The sequence below is a fragment of the Pan paniscus genome, chromosome 18 (assembly GCF_029289425.2).
Source record: "Pan paniscus chromosome 18, NHGRI_mPanPan1-v2.0_pri, whole genome shotgun sequence".
Lineage (NCBI taxonomy): Eukaryota > Metazoa > Chordata > Mammalia > Primates > Hominidae > Pan > Pan paniscus.
The window spans coordinates 47,249,638-47,275,494 of record NC_073267.2 but is presented as its reverse complement, the minus strand read 5'-3'; positions in this window follow the sequence as shown (position 1 = coordinate 47,275,494).

The following is a 25,857-nucleotide window of genomic DNA, read 5'->3' as shown; positions in this document are numbered from 1 at the left end:
CCATTCCTTTCCATTCCATTCCGTTCCATTCCATTCCATTCCGATTAATTCCATGCCATTCCATTGCATTCCATTCCATTCCACTCCATTCCTCTGTGGTTGATTCCATTCCATTCCATTCCATTCCATTCCATTCCTTTCCAATCCGTTTCATTCCATTCCATTCAATTTCAATCCATTCGGGTTGATTCCATTCCATTCCATTCCATTCCATTCCATTAGGGTTGATGCCATTCCATTCCATTCAACACCATTCTATTCCATTTGGGTTGATTCCATTCCATTCCATTCCATTACATTCGGGTTAATTCCATTCCATTCCATTCCATTCGATTCCATTTCATTCCATTCCATTCGGGATGCTTCCATTCCAGTCAAGAACATTCCATTCCATTCCATTCCATTCCTATCCATTCCTTTCCATTCCGGATTATCCCTTTACATTCCATTCCATTCCTTTCGTTTTGATTCCATTCCATTCCATTCCATTCCACTCCATTCCATTCTGGTCGATTCCATTCCATTCCATTCCCTTCATTTCCATTCCATTCCATTCCATTCTGGTTGCTTCCATTCCGATCCAGAACATTCCATTCCATTCCTTTCCATTACATTCCATTCCGTTCCATTCGGGTTCATTCCATTCAATTCCATTCCATTCCATTCCATTCCATTCCATTCCGGTTGATTCCATTCCATTTCTTTCCATTCCATTCCATTCCATTCCATTCCATTCTGGTTTATTCCATTCCATTCCATTCCATTCCATTCCATTCCATTCCATTCCATTCCATTCCATTCTATTCCATTCTATCCCATTCCATTCCATTCCATTCGGGATGATTCCATTCCATTCCATTCCATACCTTTCCATTGCTGTTGATTCCATTCCATTCCATTCCATTCCATTCCACTCCATTCCATTCCATTCCGTTTGTGTTGATTCCATTCCGTTCCAATCCATACCATTCCATTCCATTCCATTCCGGTTAATTCCATTCCATTCCATTTCATTGAATTCCATTCTGGTTGATTCCATTCCATTTCTTCCTATTCCATTCCATTCCATTCTATTCCATTCCATTCCATTCTATTCCATTCCATTCCATTCTATTCGCGTTGATTCCATACCATCCCATTCCATTCCATTCCATCCCATTCCATTCCATTCCTTTCGGGTTGATTCCATTGCATTCCTTTCCATTCCATACCATTTGCGTGGATTCCATTCCATTCCATTCAATTCCATTGCATTCCATTCCATTCGGGTTGATTCCTTTCCATTCCATTCCATTGCATTCCATTCTATACCATTCCATTCCATTCCACTCAGGTTGATTCCATTCCATTTCTTTCCATTCCATTCCATTCCATTCCATTCCATTCCATTCCATTCGGGTTTATTCCATTCCACTCCATTCCATTCCATTCCATTCCATTCCATTCCATTCCGTTCCATTCCATTCCATTCTATGCCATTCCAATCCATTCCATTCCGTTTGATTCCATTCCATTCCATTCCATACCATTCCATTCCTGTTGATTCCTTTCAATTCCACTCCATTCCATTCCATTCCGTTTGGGTTGATTCCATTCCGTTCCAATCCATACCATTCCATTCCATTCGGGTTGATTCCATTCCATTCCATTCCATTCCATTTCATTGCATTCTGTTTGATTCCATTCCATTCCATTCCATTCCATTCCATTCTGGTTGATTCCATTCCATTCCATTCCATTCCATTTCATTACATTCCATTCGGGTTGATTCCATTCCATTCCATTCCATTCCATTCCATTCCATTCCATTCCATTCGGGTTTATTCCATTCCATTCCATTCCATTCCATTCCATTCCATTCCATTCCATTCCGTTCCATTCCATTCCATTCTATGCCATTCCAATCCATTCCATTCCGTTTGATTCCATTCCATTCCATTCCATAGCATTCCATTCCTGTTGATTCCTTTCAATTCCACTCCATTCCATTCCAATCCGTTTGGGTTGATTCCATTCCGTTCCAATCCATACGATTCCATTCCATTCGGGTTGATTCCATTCCATTCCATTCCATTCCATTTCATTGCATTCTGTTTGATTCCATTCCATTCCATTCCATTCCATTCCATTCCATTCCATTCTGGTTGATTCCATTCCATTCCATTCCATTCCATTTCATTACATTCCATTCGGGTTGATTCCATTCCATTCCATTCCATTCCGTTCCCTTCCATTCCATTCCATTAGAGTTGATTCCATTCCATTCCATTCAATTCCATTCCATTCCATTTCATTCCATTCTCGATGATTCCATTCCATTCCATTCCATTCCATTTGGGTTGATTCCATTCCATTTCATTCCATTAGATTCCATTCCTTTCCATTCCATTCGTGTTAATTCCATGCCATTCCACTCCATTCCATTGCCTTCCATTCCATTCCATTCCATTCGTGTTGCTTCTATTCCATTCCAGAACATTCCATTCCATTCCATTCCGATTGATTCCATTCCATTCCATTGCATTCCATTCCATTCCACTCCATTCCATTGTGGTTGATTTCTTTCCATTCCATTCCATTCCATTCCTTTCCATTCCGTTTCACTCCATTCCGTTCAATTTCATTCCATTCGGGTTGAATCCATTCCATTGCATTCCTCTCCATTATATTCCATTCCATTCCATTCCATTCGGGTTCATTCCATTCCATTCCATTCCATTCCATTCCATTCCATTCCCTTCGGGTTGAATAAATTCCATTCCCTTCCATTCCATTCCATTCCATTCGGGTTGATTCCATTCCATTCCATTCCATTCCATTCCATTCCATTCCATTCTGGTTGATTCCATTCCATTTCTTTCCATTCCATTCCATTCCATTCCATTCCATTCTGGTTTATTCCATTCCATTCCATTCCATTCCATTCCATTCCATTCCATTCCATTCCATTCTATTCCATTCTATCCCATTCCATTCCATTCCATTCGGGATGATTCCATTCCATTCCATTGCATACCATTCCATTGCTGTTGATTCCATTCCATTCCATTCCATTCCATTCCACTCCATTCCATTCCATTCCGTTTTTGTTGATTCCATTCCGTTCCAATCCATACCATTCCATTCCATTCCATTCCGGTTAATTCCATTCCATTCCATTTCATTCAATTCCATTCTGTTTGATTCCATTCCATTTCTTCCTATTCCATTCCATTCCATTCTATTCCATTCCATTCCATTCTATTCGCGTTGATTCCATTCCATCCCATTCCATTCCATTCCATCCCATTCCATTCCATTCCATTCGGGTTGATTCCATTGCATTCCATTCCATTCCATACCATTTGCGTGGATTCCATTCCATTCCATTCAATTCCATTGCATTCCATTCCATTCGGGTTGATTCCTTTCCATTCCATTCCATTGCATTCCATTCCATACCATTCCATTCCATTCCACTCAGGTTGATTCCATTCCATTTCTTTCCATTCCATTCCATTCCATTCCATTCCATTCGGGTTTATTCCATTCCATTCCATTCCATTCCATTCCATTCCATTCCATTCCATTCCATTCCATTCCGTTCCATTCCATTCCATTCTATGCCATTCCAATCCATTCCATTCCGTTTGATTCCATTCCATTCCATTCCATACCATTCCATTCCTGTTGATTCCTTTCAATTCCACTCCATTCCATTCCATTCCGTTTGGGTTGATTCCATTCCGTTCCAATCCATACCATTCCATTCCATTCGGGTTGATTCCACTCCATTCCATTCCATTCCATTTCATTGCATTCTGTTTGATTCCATTCCATTCCATTCCATTCCATTCCATTCCATTCTGGTTGATTCCATTCCATTCCATTCCATTCCATTTCATTACATTCCATTCGGGTTGATTCCATTCCATTCCATTCTATTCCATTCCATTCCATTCAATTCGCTTTGATTCCATTCCATTCGATTCCATTCCATTCGGATTGACTCCATTCCATTCCATTTCATTCCATTCTATTCCATTCCATTGCATTCCATTTCATTCCATTCGGGTAGATTCCGTTCTATTCCATTCCTATCCATACCATTCCATACCGGTTCATTCCATTCCATTCCATTCCATTCCATTCCATTCCATTCCATCCCATTCCATTTGGGTTGATTCCATTCCATTCCATTCCATTCCATTTCATTCCAATCCATTCGGTTTCATTCCATTCCATTCCATTCCATGCCATTCGGTTGCTTCCATTCCAATCCAGAACATTCCATTCCGTTCCATTCAATTCCGGTTCATTCCATTCCATTCCATTCCATTCCATTCTATTCCATTCTGTTTAATTCCATTCCATTCCATTCCATTCCATTCGAGTTGATTCCATTCCATTCCATTCTATTCCATTCCATTCCATTCTATTCCATTCCATTCCATTCTATTCGCGTTGATTCCATTCCATCCCTTTCCATTCCATTCCATCCCATTCCATTCCATTCCATTCGGGTTGATTCCATTGCATTCCATTCCATTCCATTCTATTCCATTCCATTCGGGTTCATTCCATTCCATTCCGTTCCATTCGATTCCATTCCATTCCATTCCATTCCATTCGGGATGCTTCCATTCCAGTCAAGAACATTCCATTCCATTCCATTCCATTCCATTCCATTCCGGTTGATTCCATTGCATTCCATTCCATTCCATTTCATTCCATTCGGGTTGATTCCATTCCATTACATTCCATTACATTCCATTCTGGTTTATCCTATTCGATTCCATTCGCTTCAATTCCATTCCATTCCATTCCAATCGAGTTGCTTCCATTCCATTCCAGAACATTCCATTCCATTCCTTTCCATTCTTTCCATTCCATTCTATTCGGGTTCATTCCATTCCATTCCATTCCATTCCGTTCCATTCTGGTAGAATCCATTCCGTCCCATTCCAATCCATTCCATTCCATTCCGATTGATTCCATGCCATTCCTTTCCATTCCATTCCGTTCCATTCCATTCCATTCCGATTAATTCCATGCCATTCCATTGCATTCCATTCCATTCCACTCCATTCCTCTGTGCTTGATTCCATTCCATTCCATTCCATTCCATTCCATTCCTTTCCAATCCGTTTCATTCCATTCCATTCAATTTCAATCCATTCGGGTTGATTCCATTCCATTCCATTCCATTCCATTAGGGTTGATGCCATTCCATTCCATTCAACACCATTCTATTCCATTTGGGTTGATTCCATTCCATTCCATTCCATTCCATTCCATTACATTCGGGTTAATTCCATTCCATTCCATTCCATTCCATTCCATTTCATTCCATTCCATTCGGGATGCTTCCATTCCAGTCAAGAACATTCCATTCCATTCCATTCCATTCCTATCCATTCCTTTCCATTCCGGTTTATCCCTTTACATTCCATTCCATTCCTTTCGTTTTGATTCCATTCCATTCCATTCCATTCCATTCCATTCGGTTTGATTCCATTCCATTCCATTACATTGCTTTCCATTCCATTCCATTTCATTCCATTCGGGTTGATTCCATTCCATTCCACTCCATTCCATTCTGGTCGATTCCATTCCATTCCATTCCCTTCATTTCCATTCCATTCCATTCCATTCTGGTTGCTTCCATTCCGATCCAGAACATTCCATTCCATTCCTTTCCATTACATTCCATTCCGTTCCATTCGGGTTCATTCCATTCAATTCCATTCCATTCCATTCCATTCCATTCCATTCCATTCCATTCCCTTCGGGTTGAATAAATTCCATTCCCTTCCATTCCATTCCATTCCATTCGGGTTGATTCCATTCCATTCCATTCCATTCCATTCCATTCCGGTTTATTCCATTCCATTTCTTTCCATTCCATTCCATTCCATTCTGGTTTATTCCATTCCATTCCATTCCATTCCATTCCATTCCATTCTATCCCATTCCATTCCATTCCATTCGGGATGATTCCATTCCATTCCATTCCATACCTTTCCATTGCTGTTGATTCCATTCCATTCCATTCCATTCCATTCCACTCCATTCCATTCCATTCCGTTTGTGTTGATTCCATTCCGTTCCAATCCATACCATTCCATTCCATTCCATTCCGGTTAATTCCATTCCATTCCATTTCATTCAATTCCATTCTGGTTGATTCCATTCCATTTCTTCCTATTCCATTCCATTCCATTCTATTCCATTCCATTCCATTCTATTCGCGTTGATTCCATTCCATCCCATTCCATTCCATTCCATCCCATTCCATTCCATTCCATTCGGGTTGATTCCATTGCATTCCATTCCATTCCATACCATTTGCGTGGATTCCATTCCATTCCATTCAATTCCATTGCATTCCATTCCATTCGGGTTGATTCCTTTCCATTCCATTCCATTGCATTCCATTCCATACCATTCCATTCCATTCCACTCAGGTTGATTCCATTCCATTTCTTTCCATTCCATTCCATTCCATTCCATTCGGGTTTATTCCATTCCATTCCATTCCATTCCATTCCATTCCATTCCGTTCCATTCCATTCCATTCTATGCCATTCCAATCCATTCCATTCCGTTTGATTCCATTCCATTCCATTCCATACCATTCCATTCCTGTTGATTCCTTTCAATTCCACTCCATTCCATTCCATTCCGTTTGGGTTGATTCCATTCCGTTCCAATCCATACCATTCCATTCCATTCGGGTTGATTCCACTCCATTCCATTCCATTCCATTTCATTGCATTCTGTTTGATTCCATTCCATTCCATTCCATTCCATTCCATTCCATTCCATTCTGGTTGATTCCATTCCATTCCATTCCATTCCATTTCATTACATTCCATTCGGGTTGATTCCATTCCATTCCATTCTATTCCATTCCATTCCATTCAATTCGCTTTGATTCCATTCCATTCGATTCCATTCCATTCGGATTGACTCCATTCCATTCCATTTCATTCCATTCTATTCCATTCCATTGCATTGCATTTCATTCCATTCGGGTAGATTCCGTTCTATTCCATTCCTATCCATACCATTCCATACCGGTTCATTCCATTCCATTCCATTCCATTCCATTCCATTCCATTCCATTCCATCCCATTCCATTTGGGTTGATTCCATTCCATTCCATTCCATTCCATGTCATTCCAATCCATTCGGTTTCATTCCATTCCATTCCATTCCATGCCATTCGGTTGCTTCCATTCCAATCCAGAACATTCCATTCCGTTCCATTCAATTCCGGTTCATTCCATTCCATTCCATTCCATTCCATTCTATTCCATTCTGTTTAATTCCATTCCATTCCATTCCATTCCATTCGAGTTGATTCCATTCCATTCCATTCTATTCCATTCCATTCCATTCTATTCCATTCCATTCCATTCTATTCGCGTTGATTCCATTCCATCCCTTTCCATTCCATTCCATCCCATTCCATTCCATTCCATTCGGGTTGATTCCATTGCATTCCATTCCATTCCATTCTATTCCATTCCATTCGGGTTCATTCCATTCCATTCCGTTCCATTCGATTCCATTCCATTCCATTCCATTCCATTCGGGATGCTTCCATTCCAGTCAAGAACATTCCATTCCATTCCATTCCATTCCATTCCATTCCGGTTGATTCCATTGCATTCCATTCCATTCCATTTCATTCCATTCGGGTTGATTCCATTCCATTACATTCCATTACATTCCATTCTGGTTGATCCTATTCGATTGCATTCGCTTCAATTCCATTCCATTCCATTCCAATCGAGTTGCTTCCATTCCATTCCAGAACATTCCATTCCATTCCTTTCCATTCTTTCCATTCCATTCTATTCGGGTTCATTCCATTCCATTCCATTCCATTCGGTTCCATTCTGGTAGAATCCATTCCGTTCCATTCCAATCCATTCCATTCCATTCCGATTGATTCCATGCCATTCCTTTCCATTCCATTCCGTTCCATTCCATTCCATTCCGATTAATTCCATGCCATTCCATTGCATTCCATTCCATTCCACTCCATTCCTCTGTGGTTGATTTCATTCCATTCCATTCCATTCCATTCCATTCCATTCCTTTCCAATCCGTTTCATTCCATTCCATTCAATTTCAATCCATTCGGGTTGATTCCATTCCATTCCATTCCATTCCATTAGGGTTGATGCCATTCCATTCCATTCAACACCATTCTATTCCATTTGGGTTGATTCCATTCCATTCCATTCCATTCCATTCCATTACATTCGGGTTAATTCCATTCCATTCCATTCCATTCCATTCCATTTCATTCCATTTCATTCCATTCCATTCGGGATGTTTCCATTCCAGTCAAGAACATTCCATTCCATTCCATTCCATTCCTATCCATTCCTTTCCATTCCGGTTTATCCCTTTACATTCCATTCCATTCCTTTCGTTTTGATTCCATTCCATTCCATTCCATTCCATTCCATTCGGTTTGATTCCATTCCATTCCATTACATTGCTTTCCATTCCATTCCATTTCATTCCATTCGGGTTGATTCCATTCCATTCCACTCCATTCCATTCTGGTCGATTCCATTCCATTCCATTCCCTTCATTTCCATTCCATTCCATTCCATTCTGGTTGCTTCCATTCCGATCCAGAACATTCCATTCCATTCCTTTCCATTACATTCCATTCCGTTCCATTCGGGTTCATTCCATTCAATTCCATTCCATTCCATTCCATTCCATTCTATTCCATTCCATTCCACTCGGGATGTTTCCATTCCATTTCATTCTATTCCATTCCATTCCATTCCAATCCATTCCATTCTGGATGATTACATTCCATTCCATTCGTGTTGATACCATTCCATTCCACGCCATTCCATTCCATTCCTTTAGGGTTGTTGCCGTTCAATTCCATTCCATACCATTCCATTATATTTGGGTTGATTCCATTCCATTCCATTCCATTACATTCGGGTTAATTCCATTCCATTCCTTCCCATTCGATTCCATTCCATTCCATTCCATTCGGGATGCTTCCATTCCAGTCAAGAACATTCCATTACATAACATTCCATTCCATTCCATTCCGGTTGATTCCATTGCATTCCATTCCATTCCATTTCATTCCATTCGGGTTGATTCCATTCCATTCCATTCCATTACATTCCATTCTGGTTGATCCTATTCGATTCCATTCGCTTCAATTCCATTCCATTCCATTCCATTCGAGTTGCTTCCATTCCAATCCAGAACATTCCATTCCATTCCTTTCCATTCTTTCCATTCCATTCTATTCGGGTTCATTCCATTCCATTCCATTCCATTCCGTTCCATTCTGGTAGAATCCATTCCGTTCCATTCCAATCCATTCCATTTCATTCCGATTGATTCCATGCCATTCCTTTCCATTCCATTCCATTCCGTTCCATTCCATTCCATTCCGATTAATTCCATTCCATTCCATTGCATTCCATTCCATTCCACTCCATTCCTCTGTGGTTGATTGCATTCCATTCCATTCCATTCCATTCCATTCCATTCCTTTCCAATCCGTTTCATTCCATTCCATTCAATTTCAATCCATTCGGGTTGATTCCATTCCATTCCATTCCTTTCCATTATATTCCATTGCATTCCATTCCATTCGGGTTCATTCCATTCCATTCCATTCCATTCCATTCCATTCCATTCCATTCCCTTCGTGTTGAATCCATTCCGTTCCCTTCCATTCCATCCCATTCCATTCTATTCCATTCCATTCCGATACATTCCATTCCATTCCCTTCCATTCGTGTTGATTCCATTCCATGCCATGCCATTCCATTCCATTCCGGTTGATTCCATTCCATTCCATTCCCTTCCATTCGTGTTGATTCCATTCCATGCCATGCCATTCCATTCCATTCCGGTTGATTCCATTCCATTCCATTCCATTCCATTCCATTCCATTCCATTCCATTCCATTCCATTTCATTTCCTTCGTGTTGATTCCATTCCATTCCATTCCATTCCGTTCCCTTCCATTCCATTCCATTAGAGTTGATTCCATTCCATTCCATTCAATTCCATTCCATTCTATTTCATTCCATTCTCGATGATTCCATTCCATTCCATTCCATTCCATTCGGGTTGATTCCATTCCATTTCATTCCATTAGATTCCATTCCTTTCCATTCCATTCGTGTTAATTCCATGCCATTCCACTCCATTCCATTGCCTTCCATTCCATTCCATTCCATTCGGGTTGCTTCTATTCCATTCCAGAACATTCCATTCCATTCCATTCCGATTGATTCCATTCCATTCCATTGCATTCCATTCCATTCCACTCCATTCCATTGTGGTTGATTCCTTTCCATTCCATTCCATTCCATTCCTTTCCATTCCGATTCATTCCATTCCATTCAATTTCATTCCATTCGGGTTGAATCCATTCCATTCCATTCCTTTCCATTATATTCCATTCCATTCCATTCCATTCGGGTTCATTCCATTCCATTCCATTCCATTCCATTCCATTCCATTCCATTCCCTTTGGGTTGAATAAATTCCATTCCCTTCCATTCCATTCCATTGCATTCGGGTTGATTCCATTCCATTCCATTCCATTCCATTCCATTCCATTCCATTCCGGTTGATTCCATTCCATTTCTTTCCATTCCATTCCATTCCATTCCATTCCATTCTGGTTTATTCCATTCCATTCCATTCCATTCCATTCCATTCCATTCCATTCCATTCCATTCTATTCCATTCTATCCCATTCCATTCCATTCCATTCGGGATGATTCCATTCCATTCCATTCCATACCTTTCCATTGCTGTTGATTCCATTCCATTCCATTCCATTCCATTCCACTCCATTCCATTCCATTCCGTTTGTGTTGATTCCATTCCGTTCCAATCCATACCATTCCATTCCATTCCATTCCGGTTAATTCCATTCCATTCCATTTCATTCAATTCCATTCTGGTTGATTCCATTCCATTTCTTCCTATTCCATTCCATTCCATTCTATTCCATTCCATTCTATTCGCGTTGATTCCATTCCATCCCATTCCATTCCATTCCATCCCATTGCATTCCATTCCATTCGGGTTGATTCCATTGCATTCCATTCCATTCCATACCATTTGCGTGGATTCCATTCCATTCCATTCAATTCCATTGCATTCCATTCCATTCGGGTTGATTCCTTTCCATTCCATTCCATTGCATTCCATTCCATACCATTCCATTCCATTCCACTCAGGTTGATTCCATTCCATTTCTCTCCATTCCATTCCATTCCATTCCATTCCATTCGGGTTTATTCCATTCCATTCCATTCCATTCCATTCCATTCCATTCCATTCCGTTCCATTCCATTCCATTCTATGCCATTCCAATCCATTCCATTCCGTTTGATTCCATTCCATTCCATTCCATACCATTCCATTCCTGTTGATTCCTTTCAATTCCACTCCATTCCATTCCATTCCGTTTGGGTTGATTCCATTCCGTTCCAATCCATACCATTCCATTCCATTCGGGTTGATTCCACTCCATTCCATTCCATTCCATTTCATTGCATTCTGTTTGATTCCATTCCATTCCATTCCATTCCATTCCATTCCATTCTGGTTGATTCCATTCCATTCCATTCCATTCCATTTCATTACATTCCATTCGGGTTGATTCCATTCCATTCCATTCTATTCCATTCCATTCCATTCAATTCGCTTTGATTCCATTCCATTCGATTCCATTCCATTCGGATTGACTCCATTCCATTCCATTTCATTCCATTCTATTCCATTCCATTGCATTCCATTTCATTCCATTCGGGTAGATTCCGTTCTATTCCATTCCTATCCATACCATTCCATACCGGTTCATTCCATTCCATTCCATTCCATTCCATTCCATTCCATTCCATTCCATTCCATCCCATTCCATTTGGGTTGATTCCATTCCATTCCATCCCATTCCATTTCATTCCAATCCATTCGGTTTCATTCCATTCCATTCCATTCCATGCCATTCGGTTGCTTCCATTCCAATCCAGAACATTCCATTCCGTTCCATTCAATTCCGGTTCATTCCATTCCATTCCATTCCATTCCATTCCATTCCATTCCATTCTATTCCATTCTTTTTAATTCCATTCCATTCCATTCGAGTTGATTCCATTCCATTCCATTCTATTCCATTCCATTCCATTCTATTCCATTCCATTCCATTCTATTCGCGTTGATTCCATTCCATCCCTTTCCATTCCATTACATCCCATTCCATTCCATTCCATTCGGGTTGATTCCATTGCATTCCATTCCATTCCATTCTATTCCATTCCATTCGGGTTCATTCCATTCCATTCCGTTCCATTCGATTCCATTCCATTCCATTCCATTCCATTCCATTCGGGATGCTTCCATTCCAGTCAAGAACATTCCATTCCATTCCATTCCATTCCATTCCATTCCGGTTGATTCCATTGCATTCCATTCCATTCCATTTCATTCCATTCGGGTTGATTCCATTCCATTACATTCCATTACATTCCATTCTGGTTGATCCTATTCGATTCCATTCGCTTCAATTCCATTCCATTCCATTCCATTCCAATCGAGTTGCTTCCATTCCATTCCAGAACATTCCATTCCATTCCTTTCCATTCTTTCCATTCCATTCTATTCGGGTTCATTCCATTCCATTCCATTCCATTGCGTTCCATTCTGGTAGAATCCATTCCTTTCCATTCCAATCCATTCCATTCCATTCCGATTGATTCCATGCCATTCCTTTCCATTCCATTCCGTTCCATTCCATTCCATTCCGATTAATTCCATGCCATTCCATTGCATTCCATTCCATTCCACTCCATTCCTCTGTGGTTGATTGCATTCCATTCCATTCCATTCCATTCCATTCCATTCCATTCCATTTCATTACATTCCATTCGGGTTGATTCCATTCCATTCCATTCTATTCCATTCCATTCCATTCAATTCGCTTTGATTCCATTCCATTCGATTCCATTCCATTCGGATTGACTCCATTCCATTCCATTTCATTCCATTCTATTCCATTCCATTGCATTCCATTTCATTCCATTCGGGTAGATTCCGTTCTATTCCATTCCTATCCATACCATTCCATACCGGTTCATTCCATTCCATTCCATTCCATTCCATTCCATTCCATTCCATCCCATTCCATTTGGGTTGATTCCATTCCATTCCATTCCATTCCATTTCATTCCAATCCATTCGGTTTCATTCCATTCCATTCCATTCCATGCCATTCGGTTGCTTCCATTCCAATCCAGAACATTCCATTCCGTTCCATTCAATTCCGGTTCATTCCATTCCATTCCATTCCATTCCATTCTATTCCATTCTGTTTAATTCCATTCCATTCCATTCCATTCCATTCGAGTTGATTCCATTCCATTCCATTCTATTCCATTCCATTCCATTCTATTCCATTCCATTCCATTCTATTCGCGTTGATTCCATTCCATCCCTTTCCATTCCATTCCATCCCATTCCATTCCATTCCATTCGGGTTGATTCCATTGCATTCCATTCCATTCCATTCTATTCCATTCCATTCGGGTTCATTCCATTCCATTCCGTTCCATTCGTTTCCATTCCATTCCATTCCATTCCATTCGGGATGCTTCCATTCCAGTCAAGAACATTCCATTCCATTCCATTCCATTCCATTCCATTCCGGTTGATTCCATTGCATTCCATTCCATTCCATTTCATTCCATTCGGGTTGATTCCATTCCATTACATTCCATTACATTCCATTCTGGTTGATCCTATTCGATTCCATTCGCTTCAATTCCATTCCATTCCATTCCAATCGAGTTGCTTCCATTCCATTCCAGAACATTCCATTCCATTCCTTTCCATTCTTTCCATTCCATTCTATTCGGGTTCATTCCATTCCATTCCATTCCATTCCGTTCCATTCTGGTAGAATCCATTCCGTCCCATTCCAATCCATTCCATTCCATTCCGATTGATTCCATGCCATTCCTTTCCATTCCATTCCGTTCCATTCCATTCCATTCCGATTAATTCCATGCCATTCCATTGCATTCCATTCCATTCCACTCCATTCCTCTGTGCTTGATTCCATTCCATTCCATTCCATTCCATTCCATTCCATTCCATTCCTTTCCAATCCGTTTCATTCCATTCCATTCAATTTCAATCCATTCGGGTTGATTCCATTCCATTCCATTCCATTCCATTAGGGTTGATGCCATTCCATTCCATTCAACACCATTCTATTCCATTTGGGTTGATTCCATTCCATTCCATTCCATTCCATTCCATTACATTCGGGTTAATTCCATTCCATTCCATTCCATTCCATTCCATTTCATTCCATTCCATTCGGGATGCTTCCATTCCAGTCAAGAACATTCCATTCCATTCCATTCCATTCCTATCCATTCCTTTCCATTCCGGTTTATCCCTTTACATTCCATTCCATTCCTTTCGTTTTGATTCCATTCCATTCCATTCCATTCCATTCCATTCGGTTTGATTCCATTCCATTCCATTACATTGCTTTCCATTCCATTCCATTTCATTCCATTCGGGTTGATTCCATTCCATTCCACTCCATTCCATTCTGGTCGATTCCATTCCATTCCATTCCCTTCATTTCCATTCCATTCCATTCCATTCTGGTTGCTTCCATTCCGATCCAGAACATTCCATTCCATTCCTTTCCATTACATTCCATTCCGTTCCATTCGGGTTCATTCCATTCAATTCCATTCCATTCCATTCCATTCCATTCCATTCCATTCCATTCCATTCGGGTTGAATAAATTCCATTCCCTTCCATTCCATTCCATTCCATTCGGGTTGATTCCATTCCATTCCATTCCATTCCATTCCATTCCGGTTTATTCCATTCCATTTCTTTCCATTCCATTCCATTCCATTCTGGTTTATTCCATTCCATTCCATTCCATTCCATTCCATTCCATTCCATTCCATTCTATCCCATTCCATTCCATTCCATTCGGGATGATTCCATTCCATTCCATTCCATACCTTTCCATTGCTGTTGATTCCATTCCATTCCATTCCATTCCATTCCACTCCATTCCATTCCATTCCGTTTGTGTTGATTCCATTCCGTTCCAATCCATACCATTCCATTCCATTCCATTCCGGTTAATTCCATTCCATTCCATTTCATTCAATTCCATTCTGGTTGATTCCATTCCATTTCTTCCTATTCCATTCCATTCCATTCTATTCCATTCCATTCCATTCTATTCGCGTTGATTCCATTCCATCCCATTCCATTCCATTCCAGCCCATTCCATTCCATTCCATTCGGGTTGATTCCATTGCATTCCATTCCATTCCATACCATTTGCGTGGATTCCATTCCATTCCATTCAATTCCATTGCATTCCATTCCATTCGGGTTGATTCCTTTCCATTCCATTCCATTGCGTTCCATTCCATACCATTCCATTCCATTCCACTCAGGTTGATTCCATTCCATTTCTTTCCATTCCATTCCATTCCATTCCATTCGGGTTTATTCCATTCCATTCCATTCCATTCCATTCCATTCCATTCCATTCCGTTCCATTCCATTCCATTCTATGCCATTCCAATCCATTCCATTCCGTTTGATTCCATTCCATTCCATTCCATACCATTCCATTCCTGTTGATTCCTTTCAATTCCACTCCATTCCATTCCATTCCGTTTGGGTTGATTCCATTCCGTTCCAATCCATACCATTCCATTCCATTCGGGTTGATTCCACTCCATTCCATTCCATTCCATTTCATTGCATTCTGTTTGATTCCATTCCATTCCATTCCATTCCATTCCATTCCATTCTGGTTGATTCCATTCCATTCCATTCCATTCCATTTCATTACATTCCATTCGGGTTGATTCCATTCCATTCCATTCTATTCCATTCCATTCCATTCAATTCGCTTTGATTCCATTCCATTCGATTCCATTCCATTCGGATTGACTCCATTCCATTCCATTTCATTCCATTCTATTCCATTACATTGCATTCCATTTCATTCCATTCGTGTAGATTCCGTTCTATTCCATTCCTATCCATACCATTCCATACCGGTTCATTCCATTCCATTCCATTCCATTCCATTCCATTCCATTCCATTCCATTCCATCCCATTCCATTTGGGTTGATTCCATTCCATTCCATCCCATTCCATTTCATTCCAATCCATTCGGTTTCATTCCATTCCATTCCATTCCATGCCATTCGGTTGCTTCCATTCCAATCCAGAACATTCCATTCCGTTCCATTCAATTCCGGTTCATTCCATTCCATTCCATTCCATTCCATTCTATTCCATTCTGTTTAATTCCATTCCATTCCATTCCATTCCATTCGAGTTGATTCCATTCCATTCCATTCTATTCCATTCCATTCCATTCTATTCCATTCCATTCCATTCTATTCGCGTTGATTCCATTCCATCCCTTTCCATTCCATTCCATCCCATTCCATTCCATTCCATTCGGGTTGATTCCATTGCATTCCATTCCATTCCATTCTATTCCATTCCATTCGAGTTCATTCCATTCCATTCCGTTCCATTCGATTCCATTCCATTCCATTCCATTCCATTCGGGATGCTTCCATTCCAGTCAAGAACATTCCATTCCATTCCATTCCATTCCATTCCATTCCGGTTGATTCCATTGCATTCCATTCCATTCCATTTCATTCCATTCGGGTTGATTCCATTCCATTACATTCCATTACATTCCATTCTGGTTGATCCTATTCGATTGCATTCGCTTCAATTCCATTCCATTCCATTCCAATCGAGTTGCTTCCATTCCATTCCAGAACATTCCATTCCATTCCTTTCCATTCTTTCCATTCCATTCTATTCGGGTTCATTCCATTCCATTCCATTCCATTCGGTTCCATTCTGATAGAATCCATTCCGTTCCATTCCAATCCATTCCATTCCATTCCGATTGATTCCATGCCATTCCTTTCCATTCCATTCCGTTCCATTCCATTCCATTCCGATTAATTCCATGCCATTCCATTGCATTCCATTCCATTCCACTCCATTCCTCTGTGGTTGATTCCATTCCATTCCATTCCATTCCATTCCATTCCATTCCTTTCCAATCCGTTTCATTCCATTCCATTCAATTTCAATCCATTCGGGTTGATTCCATTCCATTCCATTCCATTCCATTAGGGTTGATGCCATTCCATTCCATTCAACACCATTCTATTCCATTTGGGTTGATTCCATTCCATTCCATTCCATTCCATTCCATTACATTCGGGTTAATTCCATTCCATTCCATTCCATTCCATTCCATTTCATTCCATTCCATTCGGGATGCTTCCATTCCAGTCAAGAACATTCCATTCCATTCCATTCCATTCCTATCCATTCCTTTCCATTCCGGTTTATCCCTTTACATTCCATTCCATTCCTTTCGTTTTGATTCCATTCCATTCCATTCCATTCCATTCGGTTTGATTCCATTCCATTACATTACATTGCTTTCCATTCCATTCCATTTCATTCCATTCGGGTTGATTCCATTCCATTCCACTCCATTCCATTCTGGTCGATTCCATTCCATTCCATTCCCTTCATTTCCATTCCATTCCATTCCATTCTGGTTGCTTCCATTCCGATCCAGAACATTCCATTCCATTCCTTTCCATTACATTCCATTCCGTTCCATTCGGGTTCATTCCATTCAATTCCATTCCATTCCATTCCATTCCATTCCATTCCATTCCATTCCACTCGGGATGTTTCCATTCCATTTCATTCTATTCCATTCCATTCCATTCCAATCCATTCCATTCTGGATGATTACATTCCATTCCATTCGTGTTGATACCATTCCATTCCACGCCATTCCATTCCATTCCTTTAGGGTTGTTGCCGTTCAATTCCATTCCATACCATTCCATTATATTTGGGTTGATTCCATTCCATTCCATTCCATTACATTCGGGTTAATTCCATTCCATTCCTTCCCATTCGATTCCATTCCATTCCATTCCATTCGGGATGCTTCCATTCCAGTCAAGAACATTCCATTACATAATATTCCATTCCATTCCATTCCGGTTGATTCCATTGCATTCCATTCCATTCCATTTCATTCCATTCGGGTTGATTCCATTCCATTCCATTACATTACATTCCATTCTGGTTGATCCTATTCGATTCCATTCGCTTCAATTCCATTCCATTCCATTCCATTCGAGTTGCTTCCATTCCAATCCAGAACATTCCATTCCATTCCTTTCCATTCTTTCCATTCCATTCTATTCGGGTTCATTCCATTCCATTCCATTCCATTCCGTTCCATTCTGGTAGAATCCATTCCGTTCCATTCCAATCCATTCCATTTCATTCCGATTGATTCCATGCCATTCCTTTCCATTCCATTCCATTCCGTTCCATTCCATTCCATTCCGATTAATTCTATTCCATTCCATTGCATTCCATTCCATTCCACTCCATTCCTCTGTGGTTGATTGCATTCCATTCCATTCCATTCCATTCCATTCCATTCCTTTCCAATCCGTTTCATTCCATTCCATTCAATTTCAATCCATTCGGGTTGATTCCATTCCATTCCATTCCTTTCCATTATATTCCATTGCATTCCATTCCATTCGGGTTCATTCCATTCCATTCCATTCCATTCCATTCCATTCCATTCCCTTCGTGTTGAATCCATTCCGTTCCCTTCCATTCCATCCCATTCCATTCTATTCCATTCCATTCCGATACATTCCATTCCATTCCCTTCCATTCGTGTTGATTCCATTCCATGCCATGCCATTCCATTCCATTCCGGTTGATTCCATTCCATTCCATTCCCTTCCATTCGTGTTGATTCCATTCCATGCCATGCCATTCCATTCCATTCCGGTTGATTCCATTCCATTCCATTCCATTCCATTCCATTCCATTCCATTCCATTCCATTTCATTTCCTTCGTGTTGATTCCATTCCATTCCATTCCATTCCGTTCCCTTCCATTCCATTCCATTAGAGTTGATTCCATTCCATTCCATTCCATTCCATTCCATTCTATTTCATTCCATTCTCGATGATTCCATTCCATTCCATTCCATTCCATTCGGGTTGATTCCATTCCATTTCATTCCATTAGATTCCATTCCTTTCCATTCCATTCGTGTTAATTCCATGCCATTCCACTCCATTCCATTGCCTTCCATTCCATTCCATTCCATTCGGGTTGCTTCTATTCCATTCCAGAACATTCCATTCCATTCCATTCCGATTGATTCCATTCCATTCCATTGCATTCCATTCCATTCCACTCCATTCCATTGTGGTTGATTCCTTTCCATTCCATTCCATTCCATTCCTTTCCATTCCGATTCATTCCATTCCATTCAATTTCATTCCATTCGGGTTGAATCCATTCCATTCCATTCCTTTCCATTATATTCCATTCCATTCCATTCCATTCGGGTTCATTCCATTCCATTCCATTCCATTCCATTCCATTCCATTCCCTTTGGGTTGAATAAATTCCATTCCCTTCCATTCCATTCCATTGCATTCGGGTTGATTCCATTCCATTCCATTCCATTCCATTCCATTCCGGTTGATTCCATTCCATTTCTTTCCATTCCATTCCATTCCATTCCATTCCATTCTGGTTTATTCCATTCCATTCCATTCCATTCCATTCCATTCCATTCCATTCCATTCTATCCCATTCCATTCCATTCCATTCGGGATGATTCCATTCCATTCCATTCCATACCTTTCCATTGCTGTTGATTCCATTCCATTCCATTCCATTCCATTCCACTCCATTCCATTCCATTCCGTTTGTGTTGATTCCATTCCGTTCCAATCCATACCATTCCATTCCATTCCATTCCGGTTAATTCCATTCCATTCCATTTCATTCAATTCCATTCTGGTTGATTCCATTCCATTTCTTCCTATTCCATTCCATTCCATTCTATTCCATTCCATTCTATTCGCGTTGATTCCATTCCATCCCATTCCATTCCATTCCATCCCATTGCATTCCATTCCATTCGTGTTGATTCCATTGCATTCCATTCCATTCCATACCATTTGCGTGGATTCCATTCCATTCCATTCAATTCCATTGCATTCCATTCCATTCGGGTTGATTCCTTTCCATTCCATTCCATTGCATTCCATTCCATACCATTCCATTCCATTCCACTCAGGTTGATTCCATTCCATTTCTCTCCATTCCATTCCATTCCATTCCATTCCATTCGGGTTTATTCCATTCCATTCCATTCCATTCCATTCCATTCCATTCCATTCCGTTCCATTCCATTCCATTCTATGCCATTCCAATCCATTCCATTCTGGATGATTACATTCCATTCCATTCGTGTTGATACCATTCCATTCCACGCCATTCCATTCCATTCCTTTAGGGTTGTTGCCGTTCAATTCCATTCCATACCATTCCATTATATTTGGGTTGATTCCATTCCATTCCATTCCATTACATTCGGGTTAATTCCATTCCATTCCTTCCAATTCGATTTCATTCCATTCCATTCCATTCGGGATGCTTCCATTCCAGTCAAGAACATTCCATTACATAACATTCCATTCCATTCCATTCCGGTTGATTCCATTGCATTCCATTCCATTCCATTTCATTCCATTCGGGTTGATTCCATTCCATTCCATTCCATTACATTACATTCTGGTTGATCCTATTCGATTCCATTCGCTTCAATTCCATTCCATTCCATTCCATTCGAGTTGCTTCCATTCCAATCCAGAACATTCCATTCCATTCCTTTCCATTCTTTCCATTCCATTCTATTCGGGTTCATTCCATTCCATTCCATTCCATTCCGTTCCATTCTGGTAGAATCCATTCCGTTCCATTCCAATCCATTCCATTTCATTCCGATTGATTCCATGCCATTCCTTTCCATTCCATTCCATTCCATTCCATTCCGATTAATTCCATTCCATTCCATTGCATTCCATTCCATTCCACTCCATTCCTCTGTGGTTGATTCCATTCCATTCCATTCCATTCCATTCCATTCCATTCCATTCCTTTCCAATCCGTTTCATTCCATTCCATTCAATTTCAATCCATTCGGGTTGATTCCATTCCATTCCATTCCATTCCATTCCAGTAGGGTTGATGCCATTCCATTCCATTCAACACCATTCTATTCCATTTGGGTTGATTCCATTCCATTCCATTCCATTCCATTCCATTACATTACATTCGGGTTAATTCCATTCCATTCCATTCCATTCGATTCCATTTCATTCCATTCCATTCGGGATGCTTCCATTGCAGTCAAGAACATTCCATTCCATTCCATTCCATTCCTATCCATTCCTTTCCATTCCGGTTTATCCCTTTACATTCCATTCCATTCCTTTCGTTTTGATTCCATTCCATTCCATTCCATTCCATTCCATTCGGTTTGATTCCATTCCATTCCATTACATTGCTTTCCATTCCATTCCATTTCATTCCATTCGGGTTGATTCCATTCCATTCCACTCCATTCCATTCTGGTCGATTCCATTCCATTCCATTCCCTTCATTTCCATTCCATTCCATTCCATTCTGGTTGCTTCCATTCCGATCCAGAACATTCCATTCCATTCCTTTCCATTACATTCCATTTCGTTCCATTCGGGTTCATTCCATTCAATTCCGTTCCATTCCATTCCATTCCATTCCATTCCATTCCATTCCACTCGGGATGTTTCCATTCCATTTCATTCTATTCCATTCCATTCCATTCCAATCCATTCCATTCTGGATGATTACATTCCATTCCATTCGTGTTGATACCATTCCATTCCACGCCATTCCATTCCATTCCTTTAGGGTTGTTGCCGTTCAATTCCATTCCATACCATTCCATTATATTTGGGTTGATTCCATTCCATTCCATTCCATTCCATTCGGGTTAATTCCATTCCATTCCTTCCCATTCGATTCCATTCCATTCCATTCCATTCGGGATGCTTCCATTCCAGTCAAGAACATTCCATTACATAACATTCCATTCCATTCCATTCCGGTTGATTCCATTGCATTCCATTCCATTCCATTTCATTCCATTCGGGTTGATTCCATTCCATTCCATTCCATTCCATTCCATTCTGGTTGATTCTATTCGATTCCATTCGCTTCAATTCCATTCCATTCCATTCCATTCGAGTTGCTTCCATTCCAATCCAGAACATTCCATTCCATTCCTTTCCATTCTTTCCATTCCATTCTATTCGGGTTCATTCCATTCCATTCCATTCCATTCCGTTCCATTCTGGTAGAATCCATTCCGTTCCATTCCAATCCATTCCATTTCATTCCGATTGATTCCATGCCATTCCTTTCCATTCCATTCCATTCCGTTCCATTCCATTCCGATTAATTCCATTCCATTCCATTGCATTCCATTCCATTCCACTCCATTCCTCTGTGGTTGATTGCATTCCATTCCATTCCATTCCATTCCATTCCATTCCTTTCCAATCCGTTTCATTCCATTCCATTCAATTTCAATCCATTCGGGTTGATTCCATTCCATTCCATTCCTTTCCATTATATTCCATTGCATTCCATTCCATTCGGGTTCATTCCATTCCATTCCATTCCATTCCATTCTATTCCATTCCATTCCCTTCGTGTTGAATCCATTCCGTTCCCTTCCATTCCATCCCATTCCATTCTATTCCATTCCATTCCGATACATTCCATTCCATTCCCTTCCATTCGTGTTGATTCCATTCCATGCCATGCCATTCCATTCCGTTCCGGTTGATTCCATTCCATTCCATTCCATTCCGTTCCATTCCATTCCATTCCATTCCATTTCATTTCCTTCGTGTTGATTCCATTCCATTCCATTCCATTCCGTTCCCTTCCATTCCATTCCATTAGAGTTGATTCCATTCCATTCCATTCAATTCCATTCCATTCCATTCCATTCCATTCGGGTTGATTCCATTCCATTTCATTCCATTAGATTCCATTCCTTTCCATTCCATTCGTGTTAATTCCATGCCATTCCACTCCATTCCATTGCCTTCCATTCCATTCCATTCCATTCGGGTTGCTTCTATTCCATTCCAGAACATTCCATTCCATTCCATTCCGATTGATTCCATTCCATTCCATTGCATTCCATTCCATTCCACTCCATTCCATTGTGGTTGATTCCTTTCCATTCCATTCCATTCCATTCCTTTCCATTCCGATTCATTCCATTCCATTCAATTTCATTCCATTCGGGTTGAATCCATTCCATTCCATTCCTTTCCATTATATTCCATTCCATTCCATTCCATTCGGGTTCATTCCATTCCATTCCATTCCATTCCATTCCATTCCTTTTTGGTTGAATAAATTCCATTCCCTTCCATTCCATTCCATTCCATTCGGGTTGATTCCATTCCATTCCATTCCATTCCATTCCATTCCATTCCGGTTGATTCCATTCCATTTCTTTCCATTCCATTCCATTCCATTCCATTCCATTCTGGTTTATTCCATTCCATTCCATTCCATTCCATTCCATTCCATTCTATTCCATTCTATCCCATTCCATTCCATTCCATTCGGGATGATTCCATTCCATTCCATTCCATTCCATACCTTTCCATTGCTGTTGATTCCATTCCATTCCATTCCATTCCATTCCACTCCATTCCATTCCATTCCGTTTGTGTTGATTCCATTCCGTTCCAATCCATACCATTCCATTCCATTCCATTCCGGTTAATTCCATTCCATTCCATTTCATTCAATTCCATTCTGGTTGATTCCATTCCATTTCTTCCTATTCCATTCCATTCCATTCTATTACATTCCATTCCATTCTATTCGCGTTGATTCCATTCCATCCCATTCCATTCCATTCCATCCCATTCCATTCCATTCCATTCGGGTTGATTCCATTGCATTCCATTCCATTCCATACCATTTGCGTGGATTCCATTCCATTCCATTCAATTCCATTGCATTCCATTCCATTCGGGTTGATTCCTTTCCATTCCATTCCATTGCATTCCATTCCATACCATTCCATTCCATTCCACTCAGGTTGATTCCATTCCATTTCTTTCCATTCCATTCCATTCCATTCCATTCGGGTTTATTCCATTCCATTCCATTCCATTCCATTCCATTCCATTCCATTCCATTCCATTCCGTTCCATTCCATTCCATTCTATGCCATTCCAATCCATTCCATTCCGTTTGATTCCATTCCATTCCATTCCATACCATTCCATTCCTGTTGATTCCTTTCAATTCCACTCCATTCCATTCCATTCCGTTTGAGTTGATTCCATTCCGTTCCAATCCATACCATTCCATTCCATTCGGGTTGATTCCATTCCATTCCATTCCATTCCATTTCATTGCATTCTGTTTGATTCCATTCCATTCCATTCCATTCCATTCCATTCCATTCCATTCCATTCCATTCTGGTTGATTCCATTCCATTCCATTCCATTCCATTTCATTACATTCCATTCGGGTTGATTCCATTCCATTCCATTCTATTCCATTCCATTCCATTCAATTCGCTTTGATTCCATTCCATTCGATTCCATTCCATTCGGATTGACTCCATTCCATTCCATTTCATTCCATTGTATTCCATTCCATTGCATTCCGTTTCATTCCATTCGGGTAGATTCCGTTCTATTCCATTCCTATCCATACCATTCCATACCGGTTCATTCCATTCCATTACATTCCATTCCATTCCATTCCATTCCATCCCATTCCATTTGGGTTGATTCCATTCCATTCCATCCCATTCCATTTCATTCCAATCCATTCGGTTTCATTCCATTCCATTCCATTCCATGCCATTCGGTTGCTTCCATTCCAATCCAGAACATTCCATTCCGTTCCATTCAATTCCGGTTCATTCCATTCCATTCCATTCCATTCCATTCCATTCTATTCCATTCTGTTTAATTCCATTCCATTCCATTCCATTCCATTCGAGTTGATTCCATTCCATTCCATTCTATTCCATTCCATTCCATTCTATTCCATTCCATTCCATTCTATTCGCGTTGATTCCATTCCATCCCTTTCCATTCCATTACATCCCATTCCATTCCATTCCATTCGGGTTGATTCCATTGCATTCCATTCCATTCCATTCTATTCCATTCCATTCGGGTTCATTCCATTCCATTCCGTTCCATTCGATTCCATTCCATTCCATTCCATTCCATTCGGGATGCTTCCATTCCAGTCAAGAACATTCCATTCCATTCCATTCCATTCCATTCCATTCCGGTTGATTCCATTGCATTCCATTCCATTCCATTTCATTCCATTCGGGTTGATTCCATTCCATTACATTCCATTACATTCCATTCTGGTTGATCCTATTCGATTCCATTCGCTTCAATTCCATTCCATTCCATTCCATTCCAATCGAGTTGCTTCCATTCCATTCCAGAACATTCCATTCCATTCCTTTCCATTCTTTCCATTCCATTCTATTCGGGTTCATTCCATTCCATTCCATTCCATTCCGTTCCATTCTGGTAGAATCCATTCCGTTCCATTCCAATCCATTCCATTCCATTCCGATTGATTCCATGCCATTCCTTTCCATTCCATTCCGTTCCATTCCATTCCATTCCGATTAATTCCATGCCATTCCATTGCATTCCATTCCATTCCACTCCATTCCTCTGTGGTTGATTCCATTCCATTCCATTCCATTCCATTCCATTCCATTCCATTCCTTTCCAATCCGTTTCATTCCATTCCATTCAATTTCAATCCATTCGGGTTGA